We start from the raw sequence: 22,336 nt of genomic DNA, 5'->3' as shown, positions 1-22,336 counted from the left end.
GGTTTTTTTAAAATCCGGTGGAATCTCTTTGATTTTCCAGGATGCAAAGTAGCTTTTTTTAATTTATTTATTCATATAAATTCTACAAGGTTCTTAACATTCGTCTCGTCAAAGTGGTGGGCCAGTTTGTTGGCGAGGTCACTCAGAAGGTCTTTAAAATACCTATGCAATTGATCACCTCACTGAACAACAGGGAGCGCTGCCACGCGCTGCATAGCTTTATAAGTAGGAGGTCCGAATTTCAATTCCCGGTATTGTACGTTCAGTTCGAAAAATTATTATATTAACACTAAAGGTATAGGTTTTAAGCTGTTGCTTTACTGTTTTAAATGATGCCCATCGCCTGTATGATTATAGTGAGGCAATTACTGTTGCCAAGTACCAACAAAGATCGCAGTTTTTAGCCCCTTTTTGGGAAGTCTAGAGATTAAACAACTTTTAAAAGTTTCACGATTGCATTTCATATGAAAGTCTCGTATTTTTCCGACATCTTGGCGAACGTGCATCTGCTGTTGTCACGGATATATTCGCAACGGCTGCAATGCAAAATAATGGAATTTTTAAAGTTTAATCTCTATTTGGTTTGTCGCTAACTGTACCTATTTCACACCCAATTCAGACGAATAAAATTTAAAAAATATCCTTATTTTCCTATCTTAAATCTTCTATGCGCCCTATCACAATCAACTTTTTATCTTTGTTTGTATATATTATTAATACCTACAAATATTCTCCTAAAATCCCACTTTCTATTCAACCTATTACTGTCTATACTCTATAGGGGGTCACCAGTAAAGATCTATGTGTTTTGACCTGCAAAAAATGGAAATTTGCTCGCTTTGCTAGCACTTATAATTTCATATATGATTATTATTTCTGGTACGATCCTCTCTGGTGTTAAATCCACCAAAGTATAAACATAACAGAGAACGGAGGCCCTATATCGTCTAGGGCCTCCGACGTACGTTGTTCGCCGTTGATGATTGCTATGCTTTAAAGAGTTTCTTCGTCGAGCATTTTTCTACGTGGGGATCCAGCTTTGTCACTACAAAACCACACGGTACCGTTTTAATCTAGAACATCTAGGTCAACAGTAAAGAAGTAGTGGTTATAATAATATTCTCAGTCATAGCCAGTGCTGAGACGGAGGTAGGAAAAACGTTATATTAAATTAAAATCTCCTTTGTTCCTTTTAACGCTTGTTCATAATAATGATTAAAAATCTTAAGAATAAATCTCACAAAGGGTTAAGCCTAATTATCATAACAATACTAAGGCAGACCATCTCTCTTATTTCCACCAGGGATGTGCGTGGGTTTATTATGGCTTTGTGAAACCAACCTGGACCATTGACTATTTTCATGGCTGAATTAATCTTACTTACTTGTAGCTCAGGTGGAATGGCTTATCATCATGATTAACCCATCACCGACCCACTACTGAGAACGGGTTTTGATTGTAGGGATTGTATTATCTTCCCGCTCTCGCTGCCGCTGCCGCTCGGTCGTCCACTGTCATCGAACCGCGGCATATAAGTGCTTAAAACGCTTCCGCTTATGAAATTAACTGTAGATGAAAATCATCGGCTGCAAAAGCGATTATCCACTGCGTTCATGTTTAATGCCGTTTGCATGATGTTACCGGATTATAACGCCTATACAGATACGATACGATTTCACTGGCGTTTGCTATTCTATACCCTAAGCGCGGAAATAAGTAAGTAAGTGTAGCGCTCTCTTTTACATAATCCCATACAAATGATGCACGCAAATTTCTGAGTGGGCGCTAACCATCGATGTAAAAAACGAACTGCCTGTCCTCTTACTACTAAAGAAACAGGAAAAGAAAGCAATGCAATACGGCATTATTAGTTTTCAATTTTTAAAATCCATTTAAGTACTAAAATATCTAACTGAAAGCTCCTTCTTAAAAGCTACTCGATGTTGGGTAAGACATTTATGATATATTTTTATGTATTGTAAGTATAATTAATATGAAATATCCATAAAACTCTAGTGAAATATGTTCAACGTTTATTAAAAACATATTAAAACAGTATAGGTACGTACGTACAATGTTCACAGCAGGTAGGTAATCCAGTTAACGACATCACTACAACCTTCAGTATCAAATATCAAGGAAGTAGATAATATTATACGCATTTAAAACCTTACAAGTTCTTTACTTATTATGTTACTAGATGATGCCCGGACTTCGTCCACATAAATTTAGGGTTTTTAAAAATCCCATAGGAACTCTTTGCTTTTTCGGGATAAAGGGTTGCCATGCCCATTTGCCGGACTTAGCTACCTCTGTACTTTTCATATAAATCGGTTGAACATATGGGCCTTAAAGAACCCGTGAAAACTTTTTGGTTTTCCAGATTAAAAAGTAGCCTATGTCCGTCCCCGGGATGTATGCTAACTCTGTACCAATTTTCATCAAAATCGCTTAAACTGTTGGGCCGTGAAAGCAAACAAACAGACATACTTATAGACACTTTCGGATTTCTAATATTAGTATGGATATGGATAAGGATTTACCGTGCCATGTTAGCCCTGTACGGGTTGGCAGACTTTGCAGACAACTTTGAAAACAATTGCACCACCATGGTCGTCAAAATATTTTTTTTTACAGTTATCACAATATACAAAAGAAAACCTTACATAACTAATACCTATAGGCACTACGTTTAGAAAATTATTGCATGCCGTAAGTAGGCAGAACAATAACCATATTCTTGGTTTTCTTGGTAAATGTTTACCAAGTTCGTAATAAAGTGAATTGAAATGAAAAATATATAGATTATAGGTACCTACAACTTGATATGTATCTTTTATAACTGAGTCCTAATCAACGCCAGACTGAAGCGTCCATGTTAAGAACTGTTATCTGAGAACTCACCGCAGTATCATCCAAAGAGAACTCCATTATGTGATTAGTGGAAAGGAGTTATGCCCCTCAGCAATGAGGATTACGACTGTGAATAGAGAAGTCAAACGTCGTTCTAAATTGTTTTCGATAGAGAAACTTCAATACAGCCTTCAGCATATAAATCTACATCCATCCAGTAAACTGGCACAATATGTACAACTCAAACAAATAGCCTGGCTGTTAAAACTGCTACAAATCTGTTTGACTTGGCAGTTTGCATTTACGCTAAGCACTCTTGGCACGCTGACTAGCGTCTGCATTTACGTTGATACCCTCTCTGTGTGCTATAGACCTTATCAAAGTTACTTAACTTACTTAAAGTCATTGAAAGTTGCACTTTACAGGGGTAATTATTACATTTTAAAAAACTGTTCAAGTGCTAAACAAGATTTTGTAAAATTCCGACGATATACCCTATAGTACAACATAAAACAATTTAAGAGGTGATTCGGGTAAAGTGTGAGGCATTGTTTAGCCGGCAGCTGTTTTAGCTTTTGATTCACCCCGTTTACTCAGCGTTTGCTAAAAATTAGTCGTATTATATGCTGACGCTACTCAGAGATGAATGAAACCCTATTGAGGGCGATGAAAAGGCTTTGTCTCAAATACTGAGCTTAGAGAAGCTTAGCTTCAAGTAAGTAGGTATCCATTTCAACTAATGAAATGGGAGGATCGCCTCCGATGAGATTGTCTTAATATCACGAGTTCGGGAGTTCTGCAGATAACGAGCCAACGGTATCGACATGATGGATGGCCGGCTATACAAGGATACCCCAGCAACTATCGTAAAAATCTTATACGGGATTGTAGGATTTATGTATTTGAAATATAGTGCACATTTCTGTGCTCATATTTGTTACACATTCATCAATTTGTGGGGTGTTCTCGTGATAGTTTTAGCTGATTTAATATCTTTGATACATGTTGTTTTTAGGGTTCCGTAACTCAAAAAGAATTAGAAACCTTTACAAGATCACTTCATTGTCTGTCTGACTGTCAAGACAATTTTTCTCGGGAGTGCGTGGGGTATGAAAAATCAAACTTCTGAGTCAAAGTAATTAAAAAATGCGGCCGGTCATGCTGCATATTTTGACACTCGCAAGGAAATCCAAATCTATAGGGTCTCGCTGCCCTAGAATCGTGTTTGGCAAGAAGCAATGTCTTATAGCACAAGTAAAGAAAGATCCGATAACCATTGTAGTTATATCACATTAAAATTTGCGATTACAAGCTTAATTTGCAGTTGGAGATAATTTAAACAACAAAACTACCACACGTTATTATTATTACTTATTATTACTTCCAAGGTACGGATCTCTCGGTGTGCAAATTTGATTCGCACTTGGCCGGTTTTTAATACATGAGCTTGCGTTATCGTGCGTTAGATTAGAGAAATTGGAAGAGGGAGGTGTTGTGGATCTATAGTAAAACTTTTGTCTTTCTTTATCATTAATCTTGCTTTATCTAAGTTTATTTGTTTTATCAATACGTAGTTGAAAAACGCTTGCACTAGCATTATGTTAGGCTACGGATGTTAGATAACCGTATTTATCATTCATTAGGTTTCGAACTGATTCCATAGCTACCTACCTCTGAGTACCAAGTACCTACTCAACTCTATATCTGTATCTCTATTATCTAAAAAAAATTCACCTATGAACTATTTAGATTTATATGTAGAAACTTGAAACTAGCAGTAAATTAAGTAGTTCTCCTAATTTACTAATAATATTATATAAGTATGAATTATGTATGACTGTAGGTAACTAAAGCTATGATCCTTATGAGACAATTTCACAAGACTTACAGTTATCTTCATCATAGAAGCTTACGTAATCTAATAACGAACTAACTAGCTCTGACAAATACTTCGAGAAAGCTTCCGATCCGTACTTAGTAACTGAAGCATATTTACTACAAGTGTAAATTAAAAATTTATAACACCCCCGACAAGCGAAGGTTACAGTAACTAGAAAAGAGCTGATAACTTTCAAACGGCTGAACGGATTTTCTTGAATTATAGCTAAGAACACTCTCGATCAAGCCACCTTTTAAACAAAAAAAAAACTAAATTAAAATGGGCTAATTAGTTTAGGAGCTACGATGCCACAGACAGATACACAGATACACACGTCAAACTTATAACACCCCTCTTTTTGGGTCGGGGGTTAAAAAGAGCACGACAGCTTGATATGATTAGGTAAACTAATTAAAAGATACCCATTTTGCCTGTCTTTTTCCACGCAACATCTTGTATACACAAAGAAACCCCTATTTTACCAGGGTTGAATTCACAAAAATTCTTTCTTAGCGGATGTCTAAGTCATAATAGCTATCTGCATGCCAAACAGCCCGATCCGTCCAGTAGCTTGAGCTGTGCGTTGATACATCAGTGAGTGAGTCACCTTTTCCTTTTACATAATATATCTAGATATTTCACATCCGTCAGACAAACTTTATCTAACGGATAACTTTGTCATTTTGACATATTCCCAATACGAAAACCGTTACAAAGTCATATTAATTTGTTAGATAAAGTTTATCTGGAAGTTGTAAAATAGGCCCTTAGATGTTTATACCCCCACCATTTGCGGTTAGTATGTCAATGCCACCGTTTGTTCTGCACTGGTGAACGCCATATTTCTGGTGAAATATTCTATTTCGTTTCCTGTTTTGCTGTGAACCTTTGCTGGGCGTTATTTGCATACTTATGGTCGGGGAGGGAATAATAGGCTGTTACGTAGTTTATTATCACACACAAATTATAATTATTATTTTTCTTCTATTGGTGTATTTTTTTGGATCATTCCCTTTTTTTTTCAAGTACTTAGGTACGTCGGCATTTGAGTTTTACTGGAAAATCTTACGATTTACTCTAAGTACTTCTTTCTACATTAATATCGCACTTTTTTTTATTGTCGCATTCGTTAAATAATTGTTGCCTATTATGCTAGTTTTTCCGTGTAGTTTCGCCTGTATGTGATATTTTAAACTTAAAAACCTTCTAAAATGAAATTCTCTTTTCAACACAGCAGCGAAAGTTTGTATTTCAATGAAAACTATTTAACTGAGTGAAATGAATACACATAGTGGTACAGCGCCTCAGTTGTAGGCACTAGGTGTGAAATATTATCACACCCTTTCAGTTTACACACCCGGTGGCGGAGTATAAATGGAATAGCATTTAGTACGAGTTTTTGTAGATTTCGAATACGAAATTTACTGACGAGTTTGACTATTTCATATCCGATCAAACAGCCTCAAACCGTTCACCATAAATTGAAGTTAACCGAGGTTGCTCAAACGGATACTGCAGACGAACGTCTGTCACCATATAGATTTAATATTGGCCTCGAAGTCAGACCAGGGCTGAATTGCAACCGTTAGAAAAAAGAACAATACATTTTGTTTAAAACACTTGCAAAACTTTCGGACTGAAGTTAGGTTTAAAGATTTTATTTCTCAAAATAGAACAAAGTTCACTGATATGAGAACAATTATAAATATCAATATAGAAACAACATGATCTTTAAAGGTACGGTGACTTTATACAAAAGTAATTGTAATAATATTTCAAAAAGGAGTTCTTTTGAGCTGTTCAAAATGTTACTCAACTTTGCCTTATGATGCTACGAGCCTTAGGGTTGAGGCATCGTCTGTATTTAAATTGCTCCAACCCTCCCTACCCCGCATCTGACTCTACGGGTATCTACTATCCATAGTCTATACCTCTAGTGAAAATTATAAAACAAAAAGCGGTAGTACAGAATGTATAACTTTAAAATAAGGTGTTCAAAATACCATAAGAGTTATCGATATGTGCAAACTTGTACTAGGGCTACAGGCTCGCAATAATATTATTTTAAACAATGCAAACGTCCGATGGATTCCAGTGTAATTTATTACAAGCACCAGCTGTCTTTGTTTTGGGCACTTAACGCTTAGTATTCAGCGTTATGTAAGATATGTATGTAATACGGATCCCTAAAAAGTATAAATAAAATGTACCTATTACATAATGCATTAGATAGGTAAGTAAAATAAAAAGCGCGCATCATTTTAAAACTGACTTCAATAAAGTTAAACAACACTAAAACTACTACCCGTGAACGGCCGATAGATAGCGATGGATACCACATAGTGCTACCAGAACGCTAGCAAAATCGAAGACAGGTGATAGTACTGAATTATTACTGATAACTTGATAAGATACCATAAAAAAACTACGAAAAAGAAATTTTAAAATCCTGTTTTTTTTTAAAGTTATATATTGCAAATAAATCATCTGACTGACGCTGGTCAACGAGCGTTCCGTAAATAGGTCACTCGAAGTCAATGCCGTATCGTAGGCGGGTCATTGACCCGAGTTTTGCACGCTATACAATGCGGGTTTGAAAAATACTAAATCACTAAAACTACTAGATACGGCAAATGGTTATTGGCATTGGATTGTGTTAAGGTAGTATAATAATAACGGTAAGTTTTTGCTAACGTTCTGATTATATAGAGGTAACTAGGTTAGAGGTCGCTGAGTTTGGGTTGGTTTTTTTAAACTAAAATGCATGTTTGTTCCTTATCAGGTCCGACATTGAAAAAAAGTGTGCTGCCATGTCTCTATAAATCATCCCGCAACCCGATTGTGGTCAGTGCGGCTCCGACCCCTTTAATTAAAAGGGGCAGCGTTCATTTGTCAGAAAAACACTGTTGATTAAATGCTACTATTACGTATTATTTTCCGTTTTATTTTTATTTCTATAAACTGTTTATTTCAAATTGTTTTATTATTATACGCTCGGTTTCTAGTGAGAGTAGATATAGAAAAGTTTTTCCAAAAGATAACTATTAACTACTCTATCGATTGGAAAAAGTTAAATAAAATCGGTTCAATACTTTTGAATCGGTTCATCCTCTGAGACGGATTGGCGAACTGACTTAACTGACTGCGGTTATATTTGATTTCATTTAAGTAGATAGAAATAATATAATTTAAGCTAGATGAAACTAGAAATATACCTATAATAGGTAACAATAATCATAGGTAGATTTAAATAAGTTTCAAAAAGAATTACAATATATTGTGTAATGCTTCAAAAACATGGTGCTCTGTGGACACTAAGCTAATAAATATGTAAGCTAATTAAAGTCAGTAAACGACTGTTTTAAGTTATGAGTGCGTAAATTACATACAACATGGAGCTTGTATATGTTACTGAAGCACGCACATGAATTTGAAATTGACTTTTCCGCAGAAAAACAACCCCTATTTTACCCCCTTTGGGGTTGAATTTTCAAAATACTTTCTTAGCGGATGTCTACGGCATAATAGCTATCTGCATGCCTCAGCCCGATACTATATTGATAGATCGTTCAGTCAGTCAGTCAGCTTTCCTTTTATAAATAGAATCAGTCAATGAAATTTTTTTGAAAAAAAAAAAAACTTCATGAACCAAGTGGCGAATACATATTATTATAAGTTTGCTGTCATATACGACAGACAATCAGATATAAGATTCAGCCCGTTCAAAATATTAGAGGATTGGATTGTTTTTCTAAACCGATTTGATTAATCGATATCATTTAAATATATTATCATCCATTCATATAGAAGAGTAAGGATAATTCCATTATCCAGAATTAAACGTGTTTTTAGAACAGCTATTCCGAACCAAAATCATATTCTATGATGCTGTTAAAATTAGTATGTTACTAGTCATCAAGTTATATTAAGCAAAAGCAAATTGCAGTCCGCGTGTTTTCTTCGGAATGATGAGTCTAGCTCAAGTACAAGATCGTTGAAATAAATTATTCTAGTAGAATTCTAGAAATTATTTTAGAGAAAGAACCTATACATATATTTGTTATATTACCTAAGTATCTACATCAAAAGAATATTCTTAAAATCTTTTATGACTGTCAAAGTATTAATATGTTTCCTTTGAGAGGGACGTCGGAAGTGGCCTTTGTCGGACATGGCTCTGAATACGAGTACCCAGATTCAAAGAACTAAGAAGGATGCATCCTAAAACGTTGGAATAAGAAGAAAAGAGTTTTATTTTAAAAATGAGGAGGCTTTCATTGCGGAGGTAGGTATTTTATTTAACGAAAATATTCAGTCTGGCTGTCCAGCGCTGAGATGCAGCCAGTATTCTTGGCACCATTCCACGCGGGCACGATTTGAACAGGAATTAGATAAGGCTAGCTTTAAGTTTTATAGTAATCTTAGAATATTGTAATAACTAAACATTATAAAATACATAGGTATACCTACCGTAAAAAAAAAGAACATAGATTTTTTTCGAAAATATGATGTTCAACCCTAAAAGAACGAGGTCCGACTCGCACTTGACCGGTTTTATTTTTGTTAACGGGCATAGCTAACTGCATTGCAGTCTTTGCATTCGACTTGCTGTCAATATTGGCGTACAATTAATTTGTATACAAGAGTACCTAAGGCCTCACGCAGACGACCACTTTTTATTTGTGACCGATTTATGTCCGACAATAATCGATTTCAGACTGCGTGCGATTTCATCTGCATTTCCACGTGTTTACTAACCACCACGTGATAACTTATATTTTATCCACGGAATTTGGAATACACATTGAATTAGTGTTAAAGGAGCATGGGCTTGTCACCAACATAAGCATTAATAAAACATCAGTGTACGATTTTGTTAAGATATACTTAGTAGCATAGCATTACAGATTGTTTTACGTTACCTTGAACGCTACAGTATACTTTTTCTTTGTTTCTATATGAGTCATTTGCTAAAAATCACTGACACGCTGATTTGGTACTAAAAGCAGCAGATACCATTTCTATTTATCTTATTTATAGATCTGTGGTTCTACACCTTAAAAATCGGATCGGATCGGCGAGAGTTGAATTTTATTTCTGTTACTTGTTTGTGGGACGTTGAAGTACCTATTTAATATACATATAGGTATGTCAAATTACTGAACTTTTATCGGGTTAGCTATTTTATAGGATGTCTGCGGCAGGAATTAAATTCGTCCAATAAGAACGTTCAAAGCATCGCAATGCATCAATCTAATGTTACGTAATCGTAGGAGCAGAGTGCAAAATGTGTTCATACCCTATTTCACTTGGGTACCTACATTGTAAACAAGTTCTAGGGAACTTTGGATCAGTACTACCTACTTCCTATCATACTTAAGTATCAGTATGGTACTTACTATATTAATATAAAAGATACGAAGATTGCGGACGAGTGTCTGATGTTAATGTTACCGTTTAACAACTGTACAGTTGGGTATGAAGATAATATTATGATTGTAGCAAACTTCCGCGCTTAAAAGAGTTGTAACTTTGAGTTATAATAGGGTCAAGAAAATTTTAAAATGTAACCACATACACAGGGTTACTCTTTAAAAATTAGTTAGAGTTTATCGCGCCCACGTAAATTATACTATCGTCAAAAGAATTTACCATTGAAATGCCAATCTTACCGAGAAGACAATAACACCCAAAGATGCGTTGAATTTGTGGGAGAGCACTCATAACGCCTTCGCCACGCTCCTTCTATCAATTAATCAATCGATCGATCAATCAATCAATCAATCAATCATTTGCTCTAAATGCAGTTTAAAAGTTATACAATTATTAATTTAGTAGTACTTACCAACACATTTGCCATACAATGGCGTGCAAATCACACTAATATTATAAAGGCGAAAGTTTGTGTGTATTTGTGTATGTGTGTGTATGTTTGTTACGCCTTCACGTAAAAACTACTAGACGAATTTGGCTGTTTAGAATAGAGATAGATAATAGTATCTTGGATTAGCACATAGGCTACTTTTATCCCGTAAAATCAAAGAGTTCCCACGGGATATTTACAAAGCTAAATCCACGCGGACGAAATTGCGGGCTTCATCTAGTATTTTTTATACTCGTAGGATCCTAATATTAATTACAAGTACTAACTTTATTAAGTACCTTCTTTATAGCCTACGTAGTCGAGAGTCCACTATCCTCGAGAAGAGACTCTTATACTCCGCGGTCAATAATACCTCGTCTGCGCAGGCTCTGTTATTAACAGTGTGTTTCCCACTGTTCGGTTGCTAAATCGTGTTAATAACAAGATTGCCAAACGTATCCATTGACGTGGATAATTGGGCTGGCAAGTTGGCCGATAACCAATTAAGAGTTCTTACCTTCAATTGAAATTTGTTATCGACTTTGGAAACTAATTTCGTTAACCTTGAACGGATCATATCTAAGCATGGGTATTTCACTTGACTACGAAGGGAAAGTTTTGTGTTTAGTCAATACTAACTTTTACACGCGGCTTCATCCAATTTGGGTGAAGCTATATTTCGGTTTCTTCTCAACTATGAATTACCTGTGACCAAAGTAAGTGCAGTATTTCAGCATCTGCAATGCATAATGCAAAATCACACCTGTCAGTACTTTACGTAAAGTATTGCATGTATTGAAAAATGGTTTTCCATCCTCCATACTAATATTATAAATGCGAAAGTGTGTCTGTCTATCTGTCTATCTGCCTGTCTGTCTGTCTGTCTGTCTGTCTGCTACCTTTTCACGGCCCAACAGTGTAACCGATTCATACCGATAAATGAAATTTGGTACAGGGTTAGCTTATATCCCGGGGACGGACATAGGCTACTTTTTATCCCGGAAAATCAAAGAGTTCCCACGGGATTCCTAAAAACCCATCCGCTTCACCGATTTGTATGAAATTTGGTACCGAGGTAGCTTGCGTCCCTGTTATTGACATAGGCAACTTTTATCCCGGAAAATAAAACAGTTCCCTCGGGATCTTTAAAAACCTAAATCCACACGGACGAAGTCGCGGGCATCCTCTAGTTTTGAATAAAGATGCGTTTTTGTCCTGAATTTATTCTAGACGGTGACCGTATTTCATAACTTAAGTAGAAGAGTGAATAGACACCTACTTAGGCTAACTTTTTACAATACCTAGACCATATCATGCATTGGTTTCTTGCGTAAAGAACAATATAATATTACTAGCTGACTGCGACTATTGCTAACTGACCTGCGACTTCGTCGGCGTGGATTTAGGTTTTTCAAAATCCCGTAGAACTCTTTGATTTTCTTCCCGGAAAATTAAAGTGTTCCCACAGTTCAGTAAAAAGAAGCTTATGTGTTAGTCTAAGGTATAATTTGTCTCCATTCCGAATTTCAGTCAAATCCGTTCCGTAGTTTTTGGGTGAAAGAGTTTGCGAAAAAGAGAAACACACAAACTTTCACCTTTATAAAATTAGTGTGATTGCCATTTATAAAGTATGCCACATTAGTGACAGAAGTGACGTAGTCTTATGAAAAATCAGCTCTCAGAAAAAGTGACTAGTGCTGGCTTAGATCTCTCGTTGACTGTCGTCTGTCCCTCTATACTCTGTCCGTGTAAAGAAATTAGTATAGCGCTCTCTCTGTTACGTAATCTCACACAAATGATAGAAACAAAAATCTTTTTGAGTCACTAACCAATCACAAACGAAGCTATGTTTTCTAATGGAATTTCGAATGGTTTTTGAAATCATGATTGTGATTGGTTGGTGACTCACAATGGTTTCCGAAGATAAAGTATAGAGAGGTGTTGTCTACCGCTTCGTTTTCCGGTCACCATTCCAATAAGTTAGGTCTATCGGTTCTTCGAACAGTGTGGTTATTTGTGAAAAGATTGATGTAGGTATTCCATCATTTTCAAAACAATCGCCACAAATTAGAGTTGTGGATTATTTTAGTAGTTACCTCTATTGGATGAGGTAGGTACCTACTAAAATACGCTACGAAGTAGCAAGTCAAAACTAACAAGAACACAAACTTAGAAGTTTAGAAGGAACCTCCATCTAGTATTCTCGAACGTAATATAATAGAATAATGTTCTAGATCAAATTTACGTATTCTGCTTTAGTTACACCGAAGTTAGGTATCCCCCGCAGAGCTCAATTCTATAGTAACTAGTGAGAAGAAAGTTCCGTACAATCAAAGTCCATAAATTAGTGAGAGAATTCTAGAATAATCGGTGAACTACTGACCTATTTGCACTTTGATCTTGCTTTAAACAAACTTGGGTTCATTAAAATTGCTCACAAGTGGTTATCTGAAATTGATCGATTTATTTTGTGAAATTAATTTCTGCAACGAATATTTATGAATTGTGAATGAAGGTGAATTTGAAGATGCAATAAACGGACGCAAAATTAGTACTTATTTCTATTTGTGGCATGCCGCATTGTCGCATGTTGATGCTCCAGCGTGTAACAGACTTTACTCACGCATATACAAAAAACTTTTTTTAGAATAAAATAAATACTAAAGCCTTCTTCATTTTGTTATTTTTCGGTGGTCGTAGTACTGACGTCGAATTAAAAACAGTTTTGTTGTTTACAGTTTGTCAGCAAAATGCTCAATGCACGCTATGCGCATTTCCAACTTGTGTACTTTAGGAACGGAATTTAAAACAGAAAGAAGTTTGTTTATGCAAGCTGTTTTTAAAATACATTTAATCATTTCATTTTTAAAGTTATATACAGTTTTGAAAAGTTGGTTGAAGAAGCTAAATGTTGACGGGCTCATATCAAAAGGGGCTATTCTTTAAACTCCTTCAACGCTGATACAGCTTTGAAATTATTAGTCAAATAAGTATAGCTATTAGTATAGTAACCGGTAAAAGATAACAAAGCTTCGAAAAAAAAAACAATAAACTAATACTATGGTAGCTTAAAGAGTTACAAGTTTGTTCCTAATACTATGTTATCTAAATGAAAACTTCTTTGGCGATTCAAACGACAGAAAATTAAAAAAATGTTATTTCGATATCCTACTGATGAAAAGATGATTATAGCAAACACGTTATTGATGGTTGAACTTTACGAGCGACTGGTTACCGGTTTAAGTTAATTACATGTTTATGGAACAGCGTACTTGTTCTAAGGTTAAATGTTCACTAGCGATACAAGCAGTGACGGATTAACCCTTAATCAAATTAAGCAATTGCCTAGGGCATCACGTCTGAGGGGGCACCAGAAGAAGCACAAAAAAATCCGTCCTTAGGGCATCACGTCTCAATCTCACGTCACCAAAAACCACACCAAAAAAATTTTCTAATTTGAAAATTCGCGCGTTTTAAGTTGACATAGAGTCCGACCTAGAGTCATAATCCTACTCCCGCTTACCCACTCGCTGCCCGCTTGTGCATTCGAAATTCGAATGCCTCCGAAAGCCGCAAGGTTTACTTTGGTTTTTATTGTTGTCGCACCTACTCCACTTTTAAAGTATGTTACATCTCATCATCTTATTTTACAAAAAACTAATGTTTTTAGGCGGTAAAGGTTCAAAGACCGATTCTAGTTGACATACGGATAGGGGGGCCCACAGGCATGGATTGCTTAGGGCATCAAGTAGTCTTAATCCGTCACTGGATACAAGTTGCAGAAGTCAACTCTGGCAAGTTACTTGCTGTCACGTGCACTCTGTAAACACTTGCAGCAAATCAATTTCTGCGAGTTTTAATAGCAACTGACTTGTGCCAATTTTATTTTCCTAGTGTACATTTAGTGTTAGCTTTATGATAATTTTTTCCCTAATCATATTTTTAATACTTACAAGAATTAGAAAAAAAAAAATTGGTTAAAAATTGTTACTCAGTTGTTTCAAATATACAAAGCATTTTACAGTAAAGCCATTGTGGTATATATTATTCACTAAGCGGCCGTTTGCGTCTGAATGGATGTCCCAAAAGGTCGGTTCACACGCGCGGTAATACTGCAGTTTATAGTGCTTACTTACACTGTGGCAACTGGTAATGCATAAATTGTTCCGAATTCTCGTGGAATTTTATATCTGATTTTCTCAGGACTAAATTATTTCCCAGTGATAAAAAGTAGACAATAACCACCTCCAGAATTCAAGCTCTTCTGTATCAAATTTCATCGAGATCAACTCAGTGAATTATTTGCCCTAAAAGTTTACAAAGGACAGAAATAATTGTAAACGATACCTACTAGAGATGTTTCTAAAACTATATATAAAACGTTTCCATATGAAATTTCAAAGTTGAAGTCATTGTAGAGTCTATATATTTTTCATCAAGTGTTTACACGCGTGGTAATAATATCGTGTTTCGTAGTTATTTACATTGTGGCAACAGCTAATAAATACATTGTAGTCGTTTCAGTTTCTCTCGGTTTTTCTGCTGTATTTATTTACACGTAAAAAATTTTTGCACTCTACGATTTTTAAAACCTGTTTTCTTGTAAGACTAAACTTATCTACAGAATAAAAATTCTTCATCTCTAGTAATTAAGGTATCTCGGTGTTTAACATAATAAAATTGAATACTGTTTCAGGAAAAAATAACAAAGGCAAAAAGTAGCAAACAATTGTTACTCAGCTGATGTTTCAAATATATAAATCATTATAGCGTGATATTTCACAGTTAAAGCCATTGTGGTTTAAATTATTCATCAAACGGCCGCGGCAATAATATCCCAAGGGGTCGGTTTACACGCGCGGTAATACTGCGGTTTGTAGATTATATTTACACTGTGGCAACTGGTAATGCATTGTAATCGTTTCGGTTTTTCGTTGCATTGTTAAAATTCTGTTTTGTGAAGCAGCAAGCGTAGCCCCTTTTAAAATATATTGCACGTTTATTTTTATTAACTATTTTGTCACACGGTTTGGCCTGTGTTTAGAATTCAAAGATGGTAAAGTTTTTAAGTTTCATCTCTTATTCCAATTTTATGTGTGAAATAAGTGTAGATAGATCGATGTTAGGCAAAACAAAAATCCATTATACTGTTTGAGTATCTATCTGCCTATCGTATAATTTTATATCATCGCCTAAGCATATCTTCAAATGCCACAGACTTCGTAATCTCGTAGATATGATCTGTCCCATTAACGGAAGATACAACCTGGAATCTAATAACCCTCCTTTGGGCTTCGCCGCAGTCGGTAAAAATATAATACGCTTTTCTCTTTTTAATGTGTACGAACCGCATTAGTTATTTATCCGAGTTCATTGTTCAGCCTGTTCAGGTTGGGGGATTATTTCCCATTTAGACAATGGTACTTCAACGATGCTATTCTTTAAGCGTTCAGTCTCACTTTCAACGCTGACTCAGCGAAGAAATACTTTCGATTCATCAAAACGAATACGACAAGAGAGCGCTATCTGTAGTAAAGCGTTTATTTCGTAAATTCAGTTTAAATAATTTTTAGTCACGTTTTAGCAAAGGCGAAGATTTTCCTTGAACGCCATTATTATACGAGTGTTAAAAATTTTCAACGATTAAATCATTAAAAAAAACAGCGGTCTATATTTTAATCTATTTGGATCTCTGTAACCAGAAAACAAAGTTTTATTCTAACTTGGTGTGATAACTTAATTCATAATGATTTAACCACATTATTTAAGGGCGAACGCAAAGACAACCAAGAGTATTACAGAATATTAGATCTCGTACACAGATACACACGTCAAACTCATAACACCCCTCTTTTTGGGTCGGGGGTTAAAAACGGGTTACAACATGTACACACGCCTTTTGAAACCAAACAAAATGACATCAAAAACGAAAATCCTATAAAAAATACATAGCGGGTTTTGCATGCGTAGCGAAGATGTTCCCTTTTTTCGTGTTGCAACAGTAATAATGTGATGGATTTAGCGCAAAAGCGCAAAGTTGCGAAAAGCGCTTTGTCGTTGTTCTAACCCCTTCTGTTAAGAGGGCTCTCTCCGTCACTCGTTTCATACAAACGTAGTTCCAATTTCATCTGAATATTAAGCAACCAAAGTCCATGAAATTTTGCAGACATATTCTAGAAACTAATATCTATGTCTGTCAGTGGTTTTCCAGATTTCTGTTAAAATATTCGGTTTCAAAGTTACGTGGTCTTAAAAATTTACATACAAATCTTTGAGCCCTGTAATTTTAAAACTACATATTTTTAGAGAAATCTAAAACACCAAAGACACAGATATTAGTTTCTAGAATATGTCTGCAAAATTTCATGGACTTTGGTTGTTTAATATTCAAATGAAATTGGAACTACGATTGTATGAAATGAGTGACGGAGAGAGCCCTGTTAAAAGCAAACAGAAAATTCCCGCGGCGTATCTTGGATAGATGACGCCGGAGCGTGGCTTCGCATATATTATGCTGCCATTCTTCTTTGATACTATAGTTCCTTGTTCATTATAAGAGGGCTCATAAACGGGCTAGTTTTTCTACAACGTTGTTGGCATTAAGCTGTGAAAAGAAAGAATCTACTTTATAATAATCCATACCTCAATAATCCATACTTAAAATAAACATTCTAAAGTATGTCTGTCTGTCTGTTAGCTTTTCACGTCCTTTTTCCCCCATACGTTTAACCATTTTGACAAAATTTAGAATTATTATTAGAAGAATAGAAAATTTAGACAATCCCTTGCATTTAACGCACAAAAGACGGAAACGTTTAAATGTGAAAACTCGCCCAGAGTAAAGAAGATTGCATCCCAGGGAAGGACATAGGCTACTTTTTGTTTCGGAAAATCAGAGTTCCCGCAGGATAGGTAGGAAACTTAAATCAACGAGGACAAAGTCGCAAGCATCGTCTATTTAGACAGAGATTGCTTGCATCCGAGAGACGTGTATTATTTGCTTTTTATCTTGGAAGATCAAAAAGTTCCCACGGTATTAAAAACCTTAAATTTACGCAGATAAAGTCGCGGGCATCACCTATTGTTAAATACTAGATTGTGCCTGTGACTTCGTCTACGTGGCTTTAGGTTTTTAAAAATCCCAAGGAAACTTTTCGACTTTCCGGGACAAAATAATGGGATGTAAGCTATCTCTCAGGTATCAAATTTCGTCAAATTGGTTAAATGGATCATGGAAAGTTAACAGATAGACAGACAGACGCACTGTCGTAATATTAGTACATTTGTAATATTAGTATGGAATCACACTAATATTATAAAGGCAAAAGTTTGTATGTGTGTGAGTGAGTGTGTGTGTGTGTGTGTATGTTTGTTACTCCTTCACGCAAAAACTACTGGACGGATTTGGCTGAAATTTGGAATGGAGATAGATAATATCCTGGATTAGCACATAGGCTACTTTTTATCCCGGAAAATCAAAGAGTTCCCACGGGATTTCAAAAAACCTAAATCCACGAGGGCGAAGTCGCGGGCATCGGTTAGTAACGTATAAGACACTCATTCAGTGTTGCAAAGTTGAGTGTATTTAAGTTGCAAAGTGTATGGAGGCTTCGTTAGCACTCTAAAGAGCGCTAACCCGAGTCATAAGCGCCGTTTCATTAGAAAAAACCTTTTTGAAATATTCTTCATTCAATTTATTAATATTCTAAATACAGCTGTTTCTTTTTTTCAATGAGAGTGGTTTAATGATGTAAATATGATATATTATCCGAACCGCAATATATTGCAACTCGTTTATTGACACCAATCTTTTGCGAAAGTCTTTGTCTTTGTTTTGTTTGGTTTGTTCTTCAATCACGTCACAACGGAGCAACAGATTGATGTGATTCTTGTATTGATATAGTTCAAAATGTGGAGTGTGATACAGGACAATTTTTATGTCGGAAAATAAAAAGTTTCCACGTGATTTTTAAAAACCTAAATCCACGCGGACAAAGTCGCGGGCATCAGCTATATAAAGAAAGTAAAAAATGTAGTAAAACGTCTTTATTTTGAGAAAAAATATAATATTATGTAGTATCTCCTAGTAAATATAAAATAGATAAGTAAAACTTCGCGTCCACGGTTGGTACAGAGCACGTATAACTTTTCCACAATCTATGCAAACAAATGAAAAATATTTGAAAGCAGCACGCAATATTCAAATATTTCTTTTAAAATGTCAAAATACAGGTATGTTTTAAAAATGCCTAAAACTTAGAAGCCTCAATAGCTCAACGGTCAAGGAGAGCTGTTATTTTTCGGAAATGTCGACGGGGTTCAAATCCTATTGTCATTATCGACACTTATTGTCGTACCTTCTCATAGTAAAACTCTTCAAGATCTGTGTTTACTATAGCCTGTATCGTAAGGTGCTAGAAAGGACTGTAGGAAAATTAGAGTTTTGTAAACTTTGTACTACCGGGAATCAAACCTGGACCTCTTGAGTTGACTTGTGATTATTTGCAACATAGCCCATAGGCACAGGATATTATTAGGTCCTTTTACAGGTTAGCAGTTATTTTATTAATCGTATTATTTCTTTGATATGCTTACCTGTGAGCGATAGTAGTAATAGCCTAGTGGTGACGAGTTAAGCCTTTTATTCGGGAGGTCACAGGTTCGATACCGGACATCACTTCTAACTTTCCAGAGTAATTTAAAAAAAAATTAAATATCACCATTTCCTTCGGGTCCAATTTTCGGGTTACCTGGGAGAGATCAATCTAGTGATAAGGTCGCTCTTTGTTTAATTAAGTGTATCATTTAAGAATAAGAATAAGAAGTGTTTATTTGCTAGAATATGGTATAATATACAAGTACATTGGTCTTAAATATTATGTGGAACCGCATATTCTGCCAAGCATGGCGTGCAAAATTTATTGAATTTATTTAATGTAACAAACATGTCAAATTATTATTAATTATTGCATTCACTATTTAAAATTTGTCATTCAAAAATTCATAAACATCATAATAACTTTTGTTTAATAAAAATTTAAATAAATAACATCTAAAAGAAGTAAGGCTCATTGCATAACTGTGTGACGGTAGATGGTTATGGATACGTATTGCCGCACAGTACACATTCTTCGTATATAAAGCCAATCGTTGTGCTGGTATACAAATTTTATTTTTATGTCTACTGCTCGGTTTTACTTCTGTCTTTAGTTTAAAGTATTGGGGATATTTACGGACAAATATGCAAACTTCATAAATATATAAACATGGGAGAGGCAATATTTTAAGTTTTTTGAATAAAGGCTTACAACTGTCAGTAAAATCAGCATTACAAATAGACCTAATACAACGTTTTTGCGCCTTAAAAGCTTCTAGTGCATTGGTTCTGTCTTTGTAATTTTGTAACAATAAAGTTGTTTAAATAAATAAAATAAATGAATCTTCTTCTTCTTCTTCTCTCTGGGCTGGTTTCCGCACTTAAACGTTTCCGTCTGTTGTGCGTGTGTTGCCCCTCCCCGCCGAAGTCTTCACTCCAGCCATCCAAGCTCGTTCCAGAAGCCAAGTAGACCGCCCAGGTTGCCGAGGACTTCATGGAGTGAGGTTGGGGAACCCAAATGGCGTTCTCGTTGTTCTGCCACGACCATGCACTCCAGGAGCACGTGCGTCGGCGTTTCATCGACCTCCATGCAGGCCCTGCACAGAGGACTGTCGGTAACACCTATAACGAAAAGGTGTTTGTTTAGTGGGCTGTGCCCTGTTATGAGTCCCACCACCTTCCTAAGTTTACCTTTGTCCAGGCGGAGTAGTTTGTTAGTTTGTCGTTGATCTATACTAGGGAAAGCCTCTTTGGCTTGCCTGCAGTCAGTTGCGCTTGTCCATAATCGGGAATGCTCTTTAAGTGTTAGTTCATGCAACCAAGTTTTATACTCACTGAAGGGTATGGGTACAATGGGCTGTGGCCCTGTCACCTTCAGCGTCGTAGCCTTGCGTGCTAATGCGTCCGCTGCCTCGTTTCCCAGGTCCCCATCATGTCCTTTGACCCACCGTAGGGTGATGTCATTCGACATGGCGAGTGTTTCCAGAGCCTTATGGCAGTCTTGTATGAGTTCGGAGGTTGTCGAGAATTTAGCCAAAGCTTTGAGAACAGCTTTGCAATCTGAGTTAATGTTAATCTTAAAGTTTTTTACCTGTCGATTTGCCATTGCTATGGCTGCGGTTGTAATGCCTACACACTCTGCTTGGAAGACAGAGTTAAAAAAATAAAAATAAAAAAATGAATATCACTTGCTCTAACGGTGAAGGAAAACATCGGTAGGGAACCTGCATGCCTGAGAGTTCTCCATAATGTTTCAAAGATATGTGAAGAGTATCAATCAGTACTGGGCCAGCATGGTGGACTATGACCTAAACCTATCATTAATTAGCCCCGTATCTAGTAATGATAGATTGATCATGATGCTGAAGATGTATTTTATTGATTGTAAAGAAAAGGATAACTTTTTTTATCCAAAAAACATTCTTCAAATAAATTCTGTATGCTTGTAAACATCATATTATTTATAAGTACCTATTTCTTAAGTGTATAAATCTCGCAAAGAGGGTAACGTCCCATTTTCAATTTTCTAGTTGAATCCGACAGATTTATAAAAAGATATGGCGGAGGAAAACCTCGGGAAGTAATTACGGAAGCGCACTTTTCAATTTAGATCGATTTGGTCGTAGACTGATGATGGCGTCCTCAAGGACGGGTCTGGCTCACAGAATTGAGAATAGGATTAGAAGTGGTAAGTGGTGATAGCTAGTGTTTAAGACTTCGGCCTTGTATCAGGGAGTGTAATCGGGTACGTACTTCTAACTAACTTTGTAAATATGGCAAGTGATGGGCAAGTGATATCGAGCCCTCCTCCAAGAATGGGTGAGACCACAAAGATATGAAATTCCTCCATCAATCAATCATAATGCACATCAATAGGTGAAACCGCCATCAGTGGGTACTGGGTACTTGAGGCTTTTATAAAACGTTTTAATCGGTACTCAAAAACTCAATTATGAAGGGTCCACCGGGCTTTATGATAAGTCGGTCGGATTTAAATGGATTTCAGACGTAAAATTTGTATCGAACTTATTAAATTTCATGTACTTCATAAAAGGTTTACGAAAGCTATTGTGGTATATGAAAGTAATATAAAAAGATTAAATTTTGTTAATATACTAGTGATCATGACTTCGCATGGGATTTTTAAATTAATTCCGGTTTTCTAATTCCTTTTTTAAATTATAAAGGGAACTTCTGTGCAAAATTTTAGTTTTGCCAATGCCAAGTCCAAGAGTTTGGACTTGGCATTGGCAATAATACTGCCAAATTGGCACTAATAATGAGTATGTCAGAAATTTTCTTTTTATAGTAAACTAACTTATTCCCGCAACTTCGTCCGCGTAGACTACACAAATTTCAAACCCCTACTTTACTCCCCTTAGGGGTGGTATTTTCAAAAAAAAAACACTGGATGTGTACTCATAATAGCTATCTGCCAAAATTTTAGCCCGATCCGGCCAGTAGTTTAAACTGTGCCTTGGTAATATAAAAGTCTATGGGCGTTGATAGATCAGTTAGTCCTTTCCTTTCCTTTTTATATACTTAGGTGATTCCTTTTGGACTAATATTGCCCAACCGCAATTAATGATTTATGGGTAAGGAAAATTTGTAACACATTAGGTACTATAATTTTACTTATCGCCAT

The 22,336-nt window shown here is 35.9% G+C and overlaps 1 long non-coding RNA gene across 1 annotated transcript; it reads right to left on the bottom strand.

Moving 5' to 3' along the window:
• Positions 1 to 4,027: 4,027 nt before the first annotated feature.
• On the bottom strand, positions 4,028 to 21,570 carry LOC123872141. Its single transcript, XR_006797412.1, has 3 exons — positions 21,560 to 21,570; positions 5,390 to 5,394; positions 4,028 to 4,165 (listed from the first exon to the last, which is right to left on the bottom strand). It is a non-coding gene; the product is annotated as an uncharacterized LOC123872141 (long non-coding RNA).
• Positions 21,571 to 22,336: the final 766 nt, after the last annotated feature.

Source organism: Maniola jurtina, chromosome 14 (assembly GCF_905333055.1).
Source record: "Maniola jurtina chromosome 14, ilManJurt1.1, whole genome shotgun sequence".
Classification (NCBI taxonomy): Eukaryota; Metazoa; Arthropoda; class Insecta; order Lepidoptera; family Nymphalidae; genus Maniola; species Maniola jurtina.
Note: the sequence above shows the minus strand (reverse complement) of the source record. Positions and strands in the feature narration are given on the sequence as shown.